Below are 20,300 nucleotides of genomic sequence, written 5' to 3' on the forward strand. Positions count from 1 at the left end.
CAAATGTACTATAGTTTAAGAATATAAATGTATTTCGCTAATTGCAATTAATCCATTCTAGAGAACATCTCGATGCTGTTGACCATGAATGAAGAAACAGGCACATATGAAATACATAACACATTTTAATTTTAGAAAAAGGTTTAAGCTAAAGTTCTAAATCTAATAATTCTAAGTAGTAAATACTTGTGTATACCACAAAAATAAACAATATGAGATTGTTATGCTTATATGCATGAAAAAAATAAATAGAATGCCACCAATTAAACTTTAATTTAATTTGTTTCAGTTTAAACAATAATTTAATTATTTTTTTAAACATCGAAAAAAAAATTAGATTTTACACACTTCACTATTTACAAGTTGATATTGAATATGTATTACATAATCAGTATTGTTTTAATTTCTATAACTCTTCATCAATTGGTATTCTGCCTGGCGCAGGTCCATCATGCCAAAATTGTCTTCTTCCATTTTTGTTCTATGCTTTCTCCTTTGTCACCTTGTAGTTAACAATCTTCACCTTATCTATTAACTTAATTCTCACTTCTTTTCTTCCTTTCCCCTTCTTTTAAACCTTCCATTGCAGTTTGTCAAGATTGTACTTTCTCTAACCAATTCCCTTTTCAGTCATGTATTTCCTGCCTAATGTTCTTTTTTTCTTCATTCGTGTTCATTACTTCCTCATTTGTTACTTAATGCATCCATCTTATATTTTCCATCCTCCAAATCTATATCTCAATCCAGCCCATCTTGCTCTTCCTCATTGTTCATTTTTACTTCCATACAAGAAATTCCATACAAAACATTTGGCTAACCTCTTCCTTAACTAAGTCCAGACTTTTACTAATAGTAATAATAATAATTACCTATTCTTACTGAAGGCTTCCTTTGCCATTGCTATCCTTCTTTTATTTCCATTGCGCTCTTCCTGTTCTCTCTCATAATACCTGTAGTATCCAAATACCTATAATTTTTTGTGTTTTTATTCTTCCTTCGCTTGTCCACACCTCTAATTCCTTTTTGTTATTTACTTCCATAACTTTAGGTTTTTCTATATCTATTTTCACTCCATTTTTTTTTATTCCTTCCTGCAGGGCTGTTAACAATGTTTGAAACATATGTGCCATCTGATAGAATTACCATGTCAATTAATCTTATGCATCTTATTTTTTGTCCTCCTATATGTATTCCTTCTCTTCTAATACATCATAATTTCAGTGTTGAACAGTGCCTGTGAGAGTCAGCTTCCTTGCTTAACACCTCAACCTAGACCCACCCAGCAACAGAACAATAGAAAATGCCTTTAGCTAGGCAATTCTTCTTGTTTAAGGAGCGGTACGTAGTTGCAATTCAGGAATCTGAAATTAGATGTTGTTTATTTCTTTTAAGCATGAAGTAGGGAATACGTTTTAAGTTTTATAACGAAGAATTTGGTTGGTTAGTGCCACTGTAACTGATTGGACAAATTCTGTAAAGAACTCTGTGCGAACATTTTACTCTGTAATCCAGTAATAATAGGGGGGAATGGTCTGAACGTGGAAACAGACATTTTCAAGGCGATTATACAATGTGGAGACGATTTACCCTAAGCAGTAGATGTTTGCACTCACCGGGTTGGTCTAATGGTGAACACGTCTTCCCAAATCAGCTGATTTGGAAGTCGAGAGTTCCAGCGTTCAAGTCCTAGTAAAATCAGTTATTTTTACACAGATTTGAATAATAGATCGTGGATACCGGTGTTCATTGGTGGTTGGGTTTCAATTAACCACACATCTCGGGAATGGTCGAACCGAGACTGTACACTTCATTTACCCTCATACATATCATCCTCATTCATCCTCTGAAGTATTATCTGAAAGTTAATTACCGGAGGATAAACAGAAAAAAAAGAAGTAGATGTTTGCGGGAATTTCATTAAAACAAAATAATTTTTCGTATATGCGGTCCCCGATCGAATGAAAGAAACGTTCCTTAATGTTATAAGTATTACAGTGCATTAGACCTGCGATGAACGTAATTTCCGATGTTGGCGAATTTACGATGATGATACCAATGTATAAGGTTACAATTTTACACATCAAACTTTCAAGATCCAATTACCGAGGCTCACACAAACATAGTGGAGTTAGTGGGCAGCAGCGAAAAGTCAGAATTGCAAGGAGTGTGGTCCATCTAGATCTACGCTAGAATCATATTTATGCGAATTCATGTGGCGGCAACGAAACATCGGCAGGACCATTCGATCAAATTTTGCAGGATATTGCCTTATTTTGACCTCTACAACAGCGGATATAAGACTTATTTTTTATTATTATAATATCAATTTAGGGAGTGTGTCCGCTTTCGAAATAAGACCTCGAATGTTTTATAATTATTATAATTTTCATAATGTCACGAAGTAATTAAAATAAACGAGTGATAATTTACTACCGTAACAAATAGATAACCGATTTAAAACAGCCAGCAGAAATCCGTTACATAAACAAAGTTGTTATACAAAGTGGCATCGGCAAACAGAGAATAGTAATTTAAATAGCCGCTAGATTGCAGAAGTGTATGCAGCAGTATCGTGTTTTCCTACAGCCTGTCTGCTGCTGTGTTGTTTTTATCATGCAATGTATGTATTATGTTCGGTGTGTTTGTATGTGTACTTTTCATGTAGTTTAGAGATGGTATCTTTTTGAATGTGCGGATAAGTTTAAAACGGTAGTATTTATTCAGTAATTTACGGTTTTATTAATAATGTGGGCATTATGATTTAAAAAGCGTTTGTGTTGGCAAATTATGGATCGAAATGTTAAAATGACATCAGCTGTAAATAGTTGCTAAGAACAAAAGAGAGCTAAATCGTACTGATTCAGTAAGATATACTACATTAATTTTAATTCTTTTTAGTTTTTAGGTTATGTATAATATATAGTAATTGGGGGTTACAAAAAATACGGGTAATATTAAATAAACGATTACTTGATGATAAATGTACCAATCAGAATATCTGTTCGAGGAAAACAAAGTATATTCACATTTGAACATTAAAAACAGATGTATTTTATCATTTATGTGTACAATATAAAAAATAATTAAATTTTATATAAGCCATTTAATGAAAATTTTTTTTGTATTTTTAAAATTAGAATGAAACTATACGCTAAAATTATTTCTTAATCTCAATGTATATGCGTTTTAAAATAGTTCTTGGTATTTCCTGTACTGACTAATGTTATTGACATCAATGGTTAATGTTTTTAACAAAATAGGCCCTGTCTATGAAACTACAGACAAAAAATTACTGTTATTAATCTTTTAGGTATTCCTTATTTTGTAGGGTTTTAAATATTTTTATCGCGTTATTCATTTAAATGCAGTTTTGTCCAGTCTCCTTAAATTATTATCTATTAAAAAATAACATTTATAAATTTTCTACTAAAAAATATACAAATTTATATAGACCAGTTTATTAATTATAAGTTATATTTAGTACTTTCTATTAGAGAAATAAAGAAAACAATTAATAAATTAAATTCTTAAAAAAAGAAGTTGAATTTTCCTAGTATTTGTATAGAGCTTAAAATTTTAACATTTTTCCTAGTTGACATTTTTGCTATCTTGCTTATCCCATATTTTTTCAGTTACTTTCTAATCAAATATAAAATAAATATAAATTAAACGTAAATAATATAATAATTAATATTTTTTCAATTCATCATTATATTTTAATTTCTAGTAGACTAACAGATTAAAAACAATTATCCAGTACTTTGACGTAGTCTAACACTTCATTTCGCATCGAATTAAAAAAGGTGAAATTTAAAGAAGATAAAATATTTAATTTTAAGGCCGGGGTTTTTCTTAAATCAATTTTATTAATTATGTAAACGTAATTTTTTTTCCTTAATGTGGATGGAACTACAAAAACTGCTGCCCGTGTAAAATTTAAGCAATTCGTAAGAAACACAAAAATAAGAAAATATACTCTTATACTTACTATTGATAAAATATGTAAAGAGAGTTTATCTAACTAATAATAACTGGTGCTCAGTTAGGTGAACCGTCTTTACAAATCATTTTTTTTGATAATTTTTTTTTTAACCTCCAGGACCACCGTTAGGTATTGCTTTGGAGGATGAGATCAAATGACAATTTTGTAGCGTGTGAAAATATCATGCCTTACCGGGATTCGAACCCGGGGGACCTCCGGATGAAAGGCCGAGACGCTACCACTCGCGTTACGGAGGCCAGCTACAAATCTGATCAAGACTAACTTTTCCGTCTTTACGTTTCTTACGAATTGCTTAAGAGCATGAGTTAGGTAGGCTCGTACTATTTTATATATATATATATATATGAGGTATACTCTTTTTATATACATATTTTAAATGCGGGCATATTTATTTATTACTCATTTAAAAATCATCGGTTTGAATTATCTGGGGAAACTTGGCGACCTTTTAAATATCTAAATGAAATCCAAAAAAGTTACCATAAATTTGTAAACCTTACGGTAAGAGTCTTGCAGATATCATTTCTTCGGCTCAAAAAATTTCTGTAATATAAATAAAACTGTTTTTAACAAAACGATAATGATATCAAAAAAGGTAAGACACTACATTTCTATTATCAAAATCTGTTATTAATTTAGAATTTTCTTTAAAAAAAAAAAAATATATATGTAATAGACAATGTTTAAGTGTTCCATATAATAAGCAAAAAAAATAATAAAAATTTGTTACAAAACTCTTACCGGCCCGATTTCATTTATTAAACAAACGAATAATCGTTAAGAATTTTATTATTTCTGTAAATGTGATATGTATTACAAATAAATGAAATCGGGCCGGTAAGAGTTTTGTAACAAATTTTTATTATTTTTTTTGCTTATTATATGGAACACTTAAACATTGTTTATTATCTATTATTGTATATGTATCTTCTATTACATATATTTAACACGTATTTTTTTTTAAATTCTAAATTAATAACAGATTTTGATAATAGAAATGCAGTGTCTTACCATTTTTTAATATCAGTATCGTTATATTAAAAACAGTTTTATTTATATTGCAGAAATGCTTGTTTTTTGAGTGAAAGAAATGATATCCTTTTTTTCCTGTTTCACCTCCAGACCACCGTTAGGTATTGCTTCAGAGGATGAGATGAACGATTTATAGCGTCTGTGAAAATGCCATACCTGACCGGGATTCGGACTCGGGACCTTCGGATAAAAGCGGAGACGCTACCACTCGCGCCACGGTGGCCGGCTGGAAGAAATGATATCTGCGAGATTCTTACCGTTCGGTTTACAATTTCATTGTAATTTTTTTTTGGATATCATTGCGTTTTGTTAGATAATTCTTTTATTTTTTAATGAATAATTTTATGTTATCTTCTGAATTTATTATTAAAATTTATTGCCTTAGAACAAACAAATTGAATTTCACGGCCAATTTTTTTTTTTTTTGATAGTCATATCATTCACTTCATATCATAATTCTACTTTTGTAATAAAACTAGTATAATGTACTTACTTAGTACTTAGTAGTTACTTTTATACTACTTTTGTAATAAACTGGTATAGTAAAACCTTTACGAATTGAAACTCCGTAATGTAATATTGCACTTATTACTTTGTAAGTGAAACCCTCGATTATTATCGTTAAATTCGATTTTACCAATCGAATTTATTTCTGTTATAATCTCTTGTAAACTAATAGTCTTATTTTTTTTTAAAGATGTGATGGGAATAAAAAAAATTATTTCATCTTCAATACTTTCATTTACTATTAAAACAAGCTCTAGTATATTTTCATTTAAATTTTATTATTTTTAGTACATTATCAAGGTTTTGTACGCTACCTATTACTATCAAGTACTGCTATCTAGGCGCGATTCGTAAAGGCACATTAAACAAATGAATAAAATGACATATTTGAGTCCCGCGGTTCATCGAATGGAAAAAAAGTTGTCTAACAAAATTCGAGGTAGTTTTTGAAAGTATTCTTTATTACTAATCTAATTAAATTGAAATATAATGTTTTCACACTTATTGTTTTTCCCCCATTTTCATTTTACTATTAGATTAGGTCATATTTAGAACTGTAAACATAGTTCGTTGACTTCGTCGCCTCTTACCGACGAAATTCTAACGAACTCCGAGATAAGAGAACTGAGAATTCCAAATCTTTTTAAGTTGCTTAAAAAGTAAAGTTCTGTAACTAATAATTTACAAAAATGGCGGTTGTGGGAGGATTCTGAAAAAGGCAGAGATTATTTTAAATTATTTGAACAAACAATTAATTTAAAAAAATATGTTTCAAGATTTACCAACTATGGTAATGCCTGTAAATTATTTTCACAACTAGCTTGTTACTTTGATTAAAAAAAAGAAAAATAATAATAATGATTGGAAAATTTTCAAACGGACAGGTTAGAACAATAAAATATTACAAAATTTTTGCATTGATAAAACATTAATATAAAAGTATTGAAGGAAGGGGGATTGCTTGATTTCTTTAAACTGTTGGTTCTCCAGTTTTTTCCCTCACTGCCCACGTTGTGAATCAAAAATTTTCAAGCCTCCCCAAAATTTAAAGCCAAAAGCGCAACGTTCCATTAAAGAACTCACAATTTGTCATTAAAGTTAGATCAGCTATATCAAAACCCTTTAATTTCCATATTTATTTGTATCAATACGTTGCTTAGATCGGGAAATATGCATCAGTTATTAGACAAAAGTGGCCTTTTCTCTTTAAAGTGGAATATTTCGGTTCAGAAAAATCGTAAAGAGACGTAAAAAAAGAAATTAAAGCTAAAGTCTTAAGATTTTAAACGATTTTAATGCAGTTTATTGTAAAAAAATTGTTTCCCTCTTGCGCTCGATCAAACACGAAGAAAAAGTTTTAAACTTTTAAAACTTTTCTTGTCACTTTTTTTTAATTTGATAATTTTTGAAATCTGAAGTACACTGTCAAAAAGCAGAGTATTCAAGATTCATTTTTTTTTATTTGTCTCTCTAAGCCTCTTGGTTGCAAAGTTAAATTAGTCTGAATACAATCATTTTTTATTATGGCTTTTTTTTAATCAGCCATCGCCTTCCTAGACCGCCTGAACGCTACCAATTTTCTATGGGTCTTGTACCCCCCCCCCATCGAGGCCTCCAGCGCCCACAAGAGGGCGTTATCATCCACTTTGAGAACGAATGCTTTAAACCAAACAGTTTAAATAAATATGTATTCTGTAATTTTTGATTTTATATAATTAATGGTTTTTAAATTCTGCATAAAAATTTTATCAGCTCCAGTGGCGGCTCGTAGCTAACATTAGTGAGAGTGCTGCTCCAGAAAATTTTTTTCTCGGCCTTTTCAAGGCCATACTTAAAGTTATCTGCAAAATAAAAGAAACCGAAGAAAAATGAATCGAATAGAATAGCTGGAATAATAATCTAATTCTACACTTTATCACATTCAATAATACGGTACACGGTTTTTAAGCACATTGTACTTATAAACCGTATTAGGTTTAACCGAATAAATAATAAAATGTCAATACAGATAATATTTTTTAGTATTATTAGAAAATAACTAAATAAAATATCCGTTAAAAACACTATATTCCAGTGGCGCTTAATTTAAATTTCTATGTACATAGAAACAAATATATAATTAGCTTTTACTAATTATTTTCTCTTTCGTCCTTCCAGCGTGTTTTTGGACAGATTTGGCAATCAAAGAACCCTTGCTTTCCGCCATCTTCTGATCGCCACTAAATCGCTTTCGTATTCCTTTCACCGACTAAACCAGAAAAAGTAACGAACAAGGAAGTTCCATACACAAGCGAAGTAAAAAAAAAACCTTCCACCAGCATGCCAGGGTCGGCACTGCGAGAGCGATAGTGCTCTTTTTCCCCTCGAAGACCCGCGTGCAGATTCCTATGTGCGCATGCGCACAACAGACAAACACTACGCCGCTGGAACTGTGAAGCTCACAGTTCTATACAAAGATTTTTGTGTCTTTTTCATAAACGGGGGGGGGGGGGGCGATGGCTACTGACATTGAGGTCAAGGATTATATATTGTACAAGAATACAGATAGAATTAAAGAGAAAAGGATTCATTATATTAAATGTTATCGATAATATAAAGTAGAGATATGGGATGCTGCAGTTCTACAGTTTCTATACGCGAGCCGCCTCTGAAAAGCTCTAACAAAGCTTTTTGTCTGATTTGGTAGACATTTGTAATAAAAAAATTTCAAACCTCAACCAGAGTTAAGTTTTAACCTATTTGATTTCGAGATGAAGAAGCTACCTCGGCTGCAATGCTTACTTTTAGATTTTACGTCTAGAAAGTATACGTTTCTATAATAAAATTTATGCCTTTATTAGTCATTTAATAAAGTTATTTATTAGTCATGACACAATGTTAACCTAAATGTCTCTTGGGTTATTTCAAACCTAAATAAAATGTATTTTTCGTCACCGAATTTTTCTGTTTTACGTTGGATATCATTAAAACTACGGGAGACAGTTCTGGAATTTGGAAATTTCACCTGTAGAACTGAAATCCAGGAGAAATCTTTCGCAAATTATAACTCGATAACAAAGCGTTTTTGGATCTATCTGTTTGTAACAATTTTTTCCTTATTTTACGCTCTAGAATCAGTTTCCAAATTATTTCTCTTTCCCCTTGAATCACTCTTTATATCTCTATGTCTTATATTTATGTATAAAAAGAATATCTCCATAAGAGGGGGGAAAGAACAACCGTTTAACATTCTAAAAATAATTTCAATGGAAGTTATTATAATAATCTTTTGCTTTAGTTTTCTATCGATTAATATATATATATATATATATATATATATATATTTTATTAATATACATCAGTATCTACGAATCATAAACAGTTTTGTTAAATGTAGGGCGAAACCTATATTACCCAATTGAAATGAAAAAGAAAATTCCCGGTAAAGTTGTTTCAAATTTGATTTTTGCACGTTAAACATTTTTGCTAAAACATATCCTGAGCGTTTAAAATAAAAATGATTTTACTAAAAGAATTAAATTCGTAAATGAGTATAAACCAAAATACTTTTAGTTGAGAAACGGTAGTTTATATTCTAAGTGAAAACATAACAGACGGCTGTGATTTGAATCATATAAATTGCCATTTCTGGTTTGGCTAAACTTATTCTTGGCTTAGCTCTAAAACAGGTTATGTATTCACAAACTATTTGTTTTGCAAGTCTACGGCCATTGACTGGCCAAAACTTTAATCTAAGAGGTGCGAGTAGAGTTTGCGGTCCGCCATGCAATTGTCCTATGTGTTCTTGCCTCGCGATGAGCCTTGTTAAATGACTGTTGTAAGGCAATAGAATTGGATGCCTTTGAGCGTAAGTTAAATCAGAATTTTTAATTCTATCGCCCACCCTGATGACCTCATTGTTGTCAATAAATAGGGACTGCGATAATAGTTTGCTGGATGTTTCTAATTTTTTGCCATTTCTAATATTCCAATTATCTTATATTACAATCAGTAGAAGATGATGCTATCCAAGCAAAAACAATTTTGGAATCTGACCAGTAATGTTGATTGACGGCCTTAAACTTTAATGTTGTGGTTGTTTTTTGTGTCAATTCAGCAGCTAGAGTGGCACCACACAGCTCTAATCTTGGTAAAGTCAACCTTTTGAGGGAAGCCACTCTGGATTTTGAGCACACAAGTATGACACTGATATTGCCTTGATTATCTTCACTTCTCAGGTATACATAGGCACTGTATCCTCTTTCTGAGGCTTCAGAAAATGTGTGCATTTGCAAGTCGCAATCTGCAGAAGCATTGATGTAGGGTTGAGTGCAGTAAATGAATTCCTAATTCTGAGCCATTCGTTATGGATGTGAAGTGGAACACTTTCGTCCCAGCTCAGCTTTAGCTGCCACAGATCCTGGAAGAGAATTTTCGTTGTCAGCACAACTGGCCCAATTAAACCTAACTGATCAAAAATTCTTGGAAATAATTATTCTTTTGCTAACATGTTTAGGAGTGGTACTGTAAAACAAAGTGAATGTATCTGCTTGTGGATTCCAGCGCAGTCCTAACGTCTTGACAGAGTCGTCATGAGTTATATCATAAGTTGACTTAGTCTCCACTTGATCATAAGACAAGTTTTGTAATAACCTTGAATCATTTGCACACCACTTTCTTAGCTTAAAACAACCTCTGGTGGCTCATTTCTGGTTTGGCTAAACTTATTCTGAAAGTTTTGTTAAACTAGATTTTTGCCGTTTTGTGTAATCGCATGCAAACAGAAAAACAGGTACAATCGAGTAATGAGCTAAAATGATGATGGATATGAGTTCAAATTATGAGCTTTTTCTCCAGTTTGTATGAAGCACATCTAAGAAATTTTTCAGGCATAATCTTAATTTCATATATAATATATAAAGGCAGTGACACTAAGAAAAATTATTTCAATCGTTAAATTACGAATAATGGTACAATAAATTTTCAGTTAAATCACCGACGACAAATCCAGAAATTTAAACCCGATTTTTATAAATCCTACCTTATTAAAGGGAATTTGTATGTGTGTCTGTCTGTATGTACGTCCCCCTTAGAACATGCTTACATGATTGAACATACTGCCCGTTAAAAAATCATAAGATTTTTTTAAAAATGTGCATAAACAATAAAAAAAAAACGTATTAATAATAATAAAATAAATTAATAAATTTTACCACCGTAATTCATTCACTCAATATCGTAGTAGATATTAAAACACAACTATTTTCGATCGTGAGTTCCTTTCACGGATCCCCGCATTAGAGGCTAAGGCGTCAGGACCGAGTTTCAGCATGGGAAGATCCACTCGAAGGCCAAAGAACGCGACAGAATGGGGAACAGCTCCCTGCGGAACCGTTGTTCGTCCGCGCTTGGGCAGGTGGGCGGCGGTGATGATGCACGGAGACTCCGAATTCGCCCTTGCCCAAAGGCACCTCCTGGGATCGTGTACTGCTTGATCGCGGATCCGGCGCCAGAATGAGAAGTTAATGAGCTGGTTAGGTTTAGTCGGTAGAGCGCAGGCATACAAACGCACTTTAATAACAAACAACTAGCTGAATCTGTTGCGAGTCCGACACTTAGTCTGTAAATGGTATTCCCCCTTATCAGGAAAAAACACTATTTTCGATAAAAATAAATTGATACTGAAAATACAATCGATTATCGATTTAGAATCCATCAATATGTTGTCGGAAGGTTAGTTTCGTATTAGGATAATTTTTACGCGACGACGCCCGCCCGGAGGGCCTTGCAGCTAGTAATATACTAAAATAAAAATTCTGCTATTTTATAAATTCTAATCCCAGTAACTATATGCTATCTCTTTCAGAAAATTATTTACTAAGAAAAATTACGTTGTAAAATACCAGTCGCTTTTTCTTTAAATAAATTTCTTCAATAAATCAATGGTAACACAGAACGTTTCAACGGTTCCTGATTTTATACGAATTCGATACTTTTTTAACTTTTTTTTTCTGTTTAGCTTTCGGTAATTATTTTTCAAATAATACTTCAGAGGATGAACGAGGATGGTATGTATGAATGTAAATGAAGTGTAGTCTTGTAAAGTCTTAAATCGACCGTTCCTGAGATGTGTGGTTAATTGAAACCCAATCAACAAAGAATACCGGTATCCACGATCTAGTATTCAAATCCGTATGAACGTAGGATTTGAACCTTAGAAATCTGGACTTCGAAATCAGCTGATTTACGATGACGAGTTAACTACTAGACTAGCCCTATGGGCTAATCATTTGATAACTGCAGAATTTCAAAGAGCTTTCATAGTCATCATTTACGTCATAATGTTTGCTTTAAATAACCTCTGTTTTATTAAATTAAAAGTGTTAATTACGATAACTTTATACATTATTTATTTCTACAGAGTACCACTACAGCTCTACCGGAAATGACTTCAATTCTGAAAAGAAAAAAAGTATAAAATTCCATTATAATCTTCATCACTTCATCGATCAGTAAAATATATTAAATTATTGAGCCATAAATGACCAGTCTGTAGTGTTTACCTTTACGTAAACCAACCTTTATATAGCGTTTATTTATTTAACGGATGGAACGTCATCCGTTTGAAGTATTTTAAAGTCTATGATGTCATATTTTGTAGTTTAGTTCTGTCTCTATTTATAAATCCCGTATAATGTATCTCTATAATCAAAAAAATATAGATTAATTCATTGTCTTTTATTTTAAAGTTAGGACTTCTAAAAATAAATAAACATTCGATATATTATACTCTATTCTCTTCCGAATTATGTTATCTGAATTTAGTAGAATTTAACATTTTTTAAATTATAACAATCTTATGGTTTGTTGTGACAGATTTATTATCATCTGTTTGACCTGCTAACATATTATACGACTTATCATCGGTAAGCTTACCAGTGCTAAGCTAATATCTATGTTTGTGGTAAATTGAAATATTCGCGGGCTCTCTATGTTCTAAAATTTATCATCAATTTCTTTTTGGAACGCTGGGCTTGAACGTGTTATCGGTTGACATGTATGCTAAAGTTGATCAGTGAACTGTTCAACATAATTGATGGTCGCTGATTGCTACGTTGAACAATATTTGAGGACACTCTATACTTGATCGCATTAAATTATTCTCAATGTTATTTTTCGTATTTTTTCTTTACTTAATGAACATTATAACTTACAAAAAAGCTTGAAAAATTGAAATTAGTCAGGAAGAGGAATATTACCTTAAAGCAAGGTGGAAGATATAACCTTCCATCTTGCTTTCAGATGGTCGAATTTATGAATCTTTAGTTTACAGCTCCTTGAAGTTCTTATAATGAAGTGTTCTCTTGACAGCATTGTGAATTAACGTTCATAGACTTTACTGGTTCAGTCTTTATAATATTTGAATGGGTGTTTAATAAAACATGTTATTCAATCCAGGCGATTACGTCTGAAGTTTGGAAATATAATGAATTTAAAAGATGGCATTTCCGTTCTAATAAGTGCGTTGAAATTGTACATAAAACATTAAGAAAAATAATAAAACAGTGTAATACTGAAACATCAAAATATTTTGAACTTGTGCTTTCTCAAAAGATTGATTCGCAAAGTTATATACCGGTTAATACCAACAAAGATTACCGGTTACGTGTCTGTTAAAAATTCCACTTTTCTGAAAACAATGTACTTGCATGATGAGTGTTTATCCGTTTGATTTACGTGAGGAATGTACGAGCTCGGCTGATAAATATTGCACATATATGCGTAGCATTGAATGAAAAGAGATATTGGAATGAAATGAAAGATGAATAAAAGTACAATACCTTAGCTACAAAATGCAGTATTTGTATTTCAATATAATCTTCGTTTACACTGATACACTTTTCCCAACGTGTGACAAGTTTTGCATTCTGTCATTGAAAAATGGGCGGTCTTTCTCATATCCAAGTGGCCACAGCTTCCTTCACCTCATCGTCGGTGGTGTAATGGTTATATTTGAGATCCCTCTTGAGTTGAGGGAAGAAGTGGAAGTCGCAAGGATCCAAATCCGGCGAGTATGGCGGATGCGGAATAGGCTCAAACTTCAACATGAAGAGAGTTTTCTCGGTACCCATCGTGTACAGATTGCTCGATAATATGGCCTAATCCTTCTTTAGATATGCTTAACTGAATAGCGATGCGTTGCTGGGTGATTCGCCGGTCATTTTGAAGCAAATCGTCCATTTCGTTTCGTTGTTTCTCTTCAGTCACAGAAACTGGTCGTCCGCTGCGAGGTGCGTCCTAAATTGTCGCTTTACTAGCTTCACATTCGCGAAATTTCAACGTCCACCTATTCACAGTATTTTTATCAACAGTTTCATTAAAGTAAATCGCTTTTAAACGATGAAAAATATTCGTAGGATTCACATTTTCTGCTGTTAAAACTTCTATTACTGCGCGCTGTTTTAACCGTGTTGACGTATTGGCCGTATTCGACTCCAGTTTAACTGATACTGAAAAAAAACCGGTAAATGGATTTCATCACATTATCACAGGTTTGTAGAGGGGGATTTTATCTGTCATCTGCTATAGTGTGCAAAATTTGTCAGCCGAGCCTCGTATGTACACAGCGCTATAAAAAATAATAAGCTTGAAGGATCTGTGAATGTCATCGAATAAGAATTACTGACAAAGAGTCAGTTTTCAGAGGGATTAAACTCGATTCCAGAAATTTTTATTTTTAGTTCCTGCTGGCACCGCAATTCAGAGAGATTATTACAAAATTTTTGAAGAATACTTTCTACAGGGTTGTACTGCAGTCAGTGAAGTAATCAAAGAAGTTTGGTTACCGCAAAAATCACTTTGTCAGCATCTTGCGGAATTTATGTATTGATATTCAAACCCTACTACTGTAAACTATACCATTATATTTAAGAACGAAGTCGCTAAATTATATGACGGGACCGAAGTACCGCTCAGAGTAGTCCAGTTATTTGTCAGGAGTTTGACAACGAGGTCAAGTTAAGTGAATAGAAAGTCAATAATATTCTATATCTTATTAATTAGTCAGGCAAACACCTACAACCTCCATATGCTCTCCACGAAGGAAGTTTATTGAACGCTCCATAAAACTAAAGCCCCATCAGGCTCATTCCTTCTAAACCGAAAGGCACTAGCATTGAAAGCCCTCAGTGGATAGACTGAAGGGGAATCGCTTCGCGAGAAGGAGAGAAGGACGCAAATATTTTTCTAATCTTCCAATGAATACTCCGAATAAGAATATTTTCACAAAGACTTCTACAAAGGATTGAAACCCAATCTTAAACACCTTCCATCTTAAAATCAAACTAAAAGTAAATATATAACCGTCATTAAAAAAATAAATAGCCGTCAAATAAATAGAAAGATCCAGCAAAAAGCGATTGATATCCAGGAATTGAAATAAATAAGGGTAAAAGCATCCCTGACATCCTTGGGTTCCGATATTCTAAATAATTTTTTGACTTTAAAAAATTAATTTTTTACAGTAAATTGTAATGTAGAGAAGTGTATTAACTTAGTAGGAAAAAATTTGAAGGTAATGTCAGTTACATATGCATTAATAAGTTATATATACATTAATCTAATCGCTACGTCTGAATCAGGCATTAACATACGTTTAGATAGTGTATTCAATTAACAAGTGAGCACTGTTTAAATGCTAAGAGTTCCAAATATGCCTTATTTTGTCTGTTAAAAGCTACCTTTTTTTAAAAGTATGGTTTTCTATAAGATTCCAAACAGTTAGGTTTTCCCGAGATCAGTTAAATTATACCACCACATTCTAATTCTAACAATTTCTTTCTTTCCTTGCTTATCATCTGTTTCTTTTGAACGATGAATGTTAAGGATGATTGAGCGGGTAAACTTTGGTAAAATTATCTTTAAGTGACATGAAAGCATTTAAATATAAGCTGTTCTGCTGATATTCGGTAGTAGAGTATTTGAACTCATTTAAGCCGAGTTTGCTATTATTTCCGGCTTTACTAATTTCCTCAGCCACTCTTTAATGTTGTTCGTTTGTTAATTTAGTTTATGAACAACTTTGTTTAAACTATTGAAATGCACGAACCGGTAATTGATTGTCGATCTAAACAGTCTCGTGTAGAACAGCCATTCAAATATTTCTAAATACCTCGGTATACTCGTAGAACACGAGAATTTAATATTTTAATATTAAATATTATAAAGAAAAATTAAAATACTTAATATTACTAGTACAAATTATATTATGGTTTAAATATAATCAAAGGGAACCATCTCGACCTTTTATCCGGGGGTGCCGAGTTTGAATCCCAGTCACGTATGAAATTTTTCATATAGCACAAAATTAAATTTTCATATTTCCACGACCAAGCTTCATAGCTTTTTTGGTGAATTAATTCATCAAACAAAATAAAAAAAAAAAAAAAAATCCTTTTTCAAAATTAAAAATGTCTTTAGGCCACAATTTAGCTTAAGGGACTAGAATGCAAAATATATTCGATGTAAGTACGAAAAAAGGTTGTAAAAGGATTGCGGATTCATCCAGAATCACCACCTGGTTATTTTTAATTTGGACTGTTTTCCAAAGATATACGCTGTTATTACGAGTTGTATCGTATAAAACACCAGATAACCGTGTTATATATACGAGATGTGTGAGAAAAGTAATGAGACTAACGTTTTACATACCAAATTTTTTATTTTTTTCAAACAATAATATTATCCCCTTCAAAGTAGTTCCCTTGGGCAGCTATACACCGGCGGAGTCGATGCTCCCACTCCTGGTAGTAGCGCTGGAAGGCTTCAACTGTTGGGGCTTTTAACTGGTCGGTCACAGTCTTTTGAATGTTCTTCAGAGTTCCAAAATGACGTCCTTTTAAGACATGTTTCAATTTCGGGAAAAGAAAAAAGTAAAAAGGACTCAAATCAGGTGAATCAGGTTGAGGAACCGTAGGAATGCGTTTTGAGGCAAAAGATTCCCTGATGGAAATGGCCGTGTGACACGGGGCATTGTCATGATGAAGCATCCACTTGTCTGCAATGTCTGGTCTCACGCGAATTACTCTTTTCCTGAGCCTTTCAAGGATACCTTTGTAAAACACTTGATTGACAGTTTGTCCTGGAGGAATAAATTCTTTATGAACGATAACCCTACTGTCAAAAAAGCAAATCACCGTGGTTTTGATCTTTGATTTGCTCATTCGACATTTTTTCGGTGGAGGAGATGACGGAGTGTGCCGCTCTTTGCTTTGCCGCTTTGTTTCAGGATCGTACTGAAATATCCAGGATTCATCACCTGTGATCACACGATTGAAGAATTCTTGGTCGTTGTCAATCCTCTCAAGATGATCAACGCATACGTTTCTTCGATTGTCCTATTCCGTTGTGAGGTTTTTCGGCACCAATTTCGCACAAACCTTTCTCATGTCAAATAGTCTGTCAAAGTTTGATGTACGGTGAAAGTGTTTAAATTTAACTGTTCACTCATCATCCTTATTGTTAAACGACGGTCTGATCTCACAAGAACCCTCACCACGGTCAAAGTTTTCGTCAGATTTTGAAGTTGAAGGTCTCTCTGAGTGAGGTTGATCTTCAACCTGTTCTCGGCCTTCCAAAAATGTTTTGTGCCAGCGGAAAACTTGTGCTCTAGTAAAGCAATGTTCCCTATAGGCCTGTTTCAACTTTTCAAAGGTTACACTCGTGGATTCCCCAAATTTAACACAGAACTTGATTGCACAACGTTGCTCTAAATTCCGATTCTCCATATTCGTAACACACAACAAAAACACAACTTCACTGATGGCGCTGTCAAAAATAATGTGTTGGTTGAATGGAGTTGAAAATCGAACTCAGCATGTGGAAGGGATGAACAAACCGGTCTAGCATAGACCGGTAGACACAGCGTTGCCAGATCGCTCGCAGTGTTACCAATCTCATTACTTTTCTCACACACTTCGTATATATATACATACATTTATCTAGACACATATATATATTTAAAATTGATAAAAGTCAGCTTCCCCAATTACTAATTAGAGAATTGTTAATTAAAAAAAAAAAATAATTTTTCACTATTATATGTTTGATACACATAAGATAAAACGTTTTAAGTGTCGTATTTATACATTCATGGCAGTATTTAACCAATGAATTACATATTTTTCTAAAAAAAATTGTTCTGTTTTATAAAATCAATTGAGTTTTCAATCGATAGCTTGATGCAGTTCAGATCATTTGGATTTAAAAAAAATGTCTTTAAGGGTTTTCTAGATCAAGGGGGGTCATATAAATATGGTGATCATTTCAATTGTACTCAGTGTTTTGTATATGCAGGAAATAGTTTTGATCGAAATATTCTCCTAACAAGAACAGCATACGTAAACAGATTTTTAGTAACACATATAGGGTCGGCCGATGTCAAACATATGGTTGTTTAACAACCCTTTGAAATAGTAACATGTCAAGAGATGAATCGTCTATTAAAGTTCCGTTGAAAAAATAAGATGCCAATACTTCTGTTTTTGTAATCTCGCGGCAAACATGAACTGCAAATATATTAAGATCCTTCTCCATAAATGCATGATGACTCATAAGGTCAATAAACAATTATGATGGCTTACTAGGCTATTCAATTTGAAGCACGCTCCATCAGACGTTATCTCTAAGCTACAGAAACGAGGGTCTGGTACACTACGAATTATAAATTTCTCAGAAAAATTCTTTCTTCTGTCAAGATAATTTTCAGGAATTGCAGAAAATAATCTTGCATAAGATTTCCTGTGTACTCTTTCGTAACTTGCTCTTAGCATTTTCAGCCAAAAAAAAACTTTCTGTTTTTTGTAATTGTAATTACTCCTAGGGTTAACTGTACTACTTGAGGAAAATCTTTAATTTTCAAATTTTATGTTCACAGCTTTCGCAAATTTGACGGGACGGTAATGGAGAATTCAGAATTTTTTTTTTGGAGCTACTGAACTTATATTTACTCGTTCAGGGTCCATTTTGTGAAATGGACCCTTAATTTACATTAATGGTTCAAAACCATTAATCGGAAAACTACAACATTAATTTTTTTTATCACTGCCTGATCAGTTTTGATAGAACATTTTTAATGCAAATAAAAAAATATGAAGCTAAAAATTGTGAAAATATTTTATGAGTTTATTAATGATACTACACTCCTGACTTTCCCAAACTGTTTTATCGTAATTTATTCGTTTAGGATGAAATTTATGAATATGTTTTCAACAGTATTTTGTTTTAATTATAAAATCTTTAAAGAATTGATTACTTTTATTTAAAAAAAACTTTCCCGCTCCTTTCGCCCATTTTTACTTCCTCTGCGAAGTAAAGAAAGTATTGTAATCGCGAAAAATTTCGGTTTTCAGATTTTAATGGAAATATTTCACTAGTTTCGTGGCGACGTCTGTATGTACGTACGTACCTACCGTGCATAACTCATAAATGATTAACCGTAGGATGTTGAAATTTTGGATTTAGAACTGTTGTAACATCTACTTGTGCACCTCCCATTTAGATTACAATCGACTGAACCAAAAGTGTTTAAAAAAGTTCATAATCCAAAAAAATTGGATGTTTTACTTTTTCTTAACTGCAGTAATAAGCCCTCATTGAAAGCTTTTCAATGATATACGTAAGTGATACTTATATTCATTGGTTCTAGAGTTATAGCCAAATGAAATTTTAATTAATGAAATGTTTGGATCGTATAAGGGAAGGCACATCGATTCGAATCAGACTTCATTTCCTTTACTTTTAACATTTTTTTTTAACTTGTCTTATTTAACTTTTTTTTAAATTTAAATATATTGATTTATTAATAATTATTTACTCTTGATTGTAAAAAAAGTTTTACAAACACTACTTTTCATAAACTTTTATATTTATAAAAGTTTATACGTTTCTTAAACTTTTCCTTTAAAAAAAGAAAAAAACTCTGAAGTTATTAGTGAAATAAAATTTTATGTAATTTAAAAAAAAAAATAATAATAATAATAATAAAATGGCAAAGGATGATTAAATCGGTGAGTAAGGATATCTTTTTCGGTGGAAAAATTAATATAATGTCAACCAAGTCAGGCTATTATAATAAAAAAAGGCGTTCATGTAATACAATCACGCAAATAACAACACTTGCCAGTAAATGGATAATAAATGAAAATATGCGACTAAATAATAAATAAATAAAATATAAAATAATAATATATAATATATAATGACATATATAATAAAAACATTAAGGATATATTTTTAGATGGGAAAATTAATATGTCAACCAAGTCAGGCCATTATAATAAAAAAGACGTACATGTAATACAATCATGTATTAACAAACATGTATTACATCGTAATAACAACACATACCAGTAAATGGATAATAATTGAAAATATGCAACTTTATATATATATATAATTGATAAACCGAGAAAGGTTTCCTCTATCTTTTCTTCAACATCGTTTCTTGGTTTTTTTCATATAAACGCTTAATTGCTTAATAATATTTAATACTATATTCTATTTGGCTATAATATCCTAAATCGCGCATAATCCATTTAATTTTCAGCAATTTTATATAGAAGTAGGCTTTTATAATATTAGACAGAGTTTTCAAAGATACCTATTCATCATTAATTATACAGAATAATTAATGATGAATTGGTAACAATTCTGAAAAATGTTTGTATAAAAATAAATACTTCGCATTTATTTCTGTATAAACATTTTACTTCCGTCCTTG

At 32.1% G+C, this 20,300-nt stretch overlaps 1 protein-coding gene across 1 annotated transcript in view; it reads left to right on the top strand.

Moving 5' to 3' along the window:
- The first annotated feature begins 2,610 nt into the window (after window positions 1-2,610).
- Window positions 2,611-20,300, top strand: part of nvy (CBFA2/RUNX1 partner transcriptional co-repressor nervy) — a 508,624-nt gene continuing 490,934 nt past the window's right edge. Inside the window, exon 1 of the mRNA XM_075360674.1 lies at window positions 2,611-2,863. The gene's annotated coding sequence lies outside the window, so the exon portion shown is untranslated. The remainder of the gene's footprint in view (window positions 2,864-20,300) is intronic.

This window comes from Lycorma delicatula, chromosome 1 (assembly GCF_047948215.1).
Source record: "Lycorma delicatula isolate Av1 chromosome 1, ASM4794821v1, whole genome shotgun sequence".
Taxonomy (NCBI): Eukaryota; Metazoa; Arthropoda; class Insecta; order Hemiptera; family Fulgoridae; genus Lycorma; species Lycorma delicatula.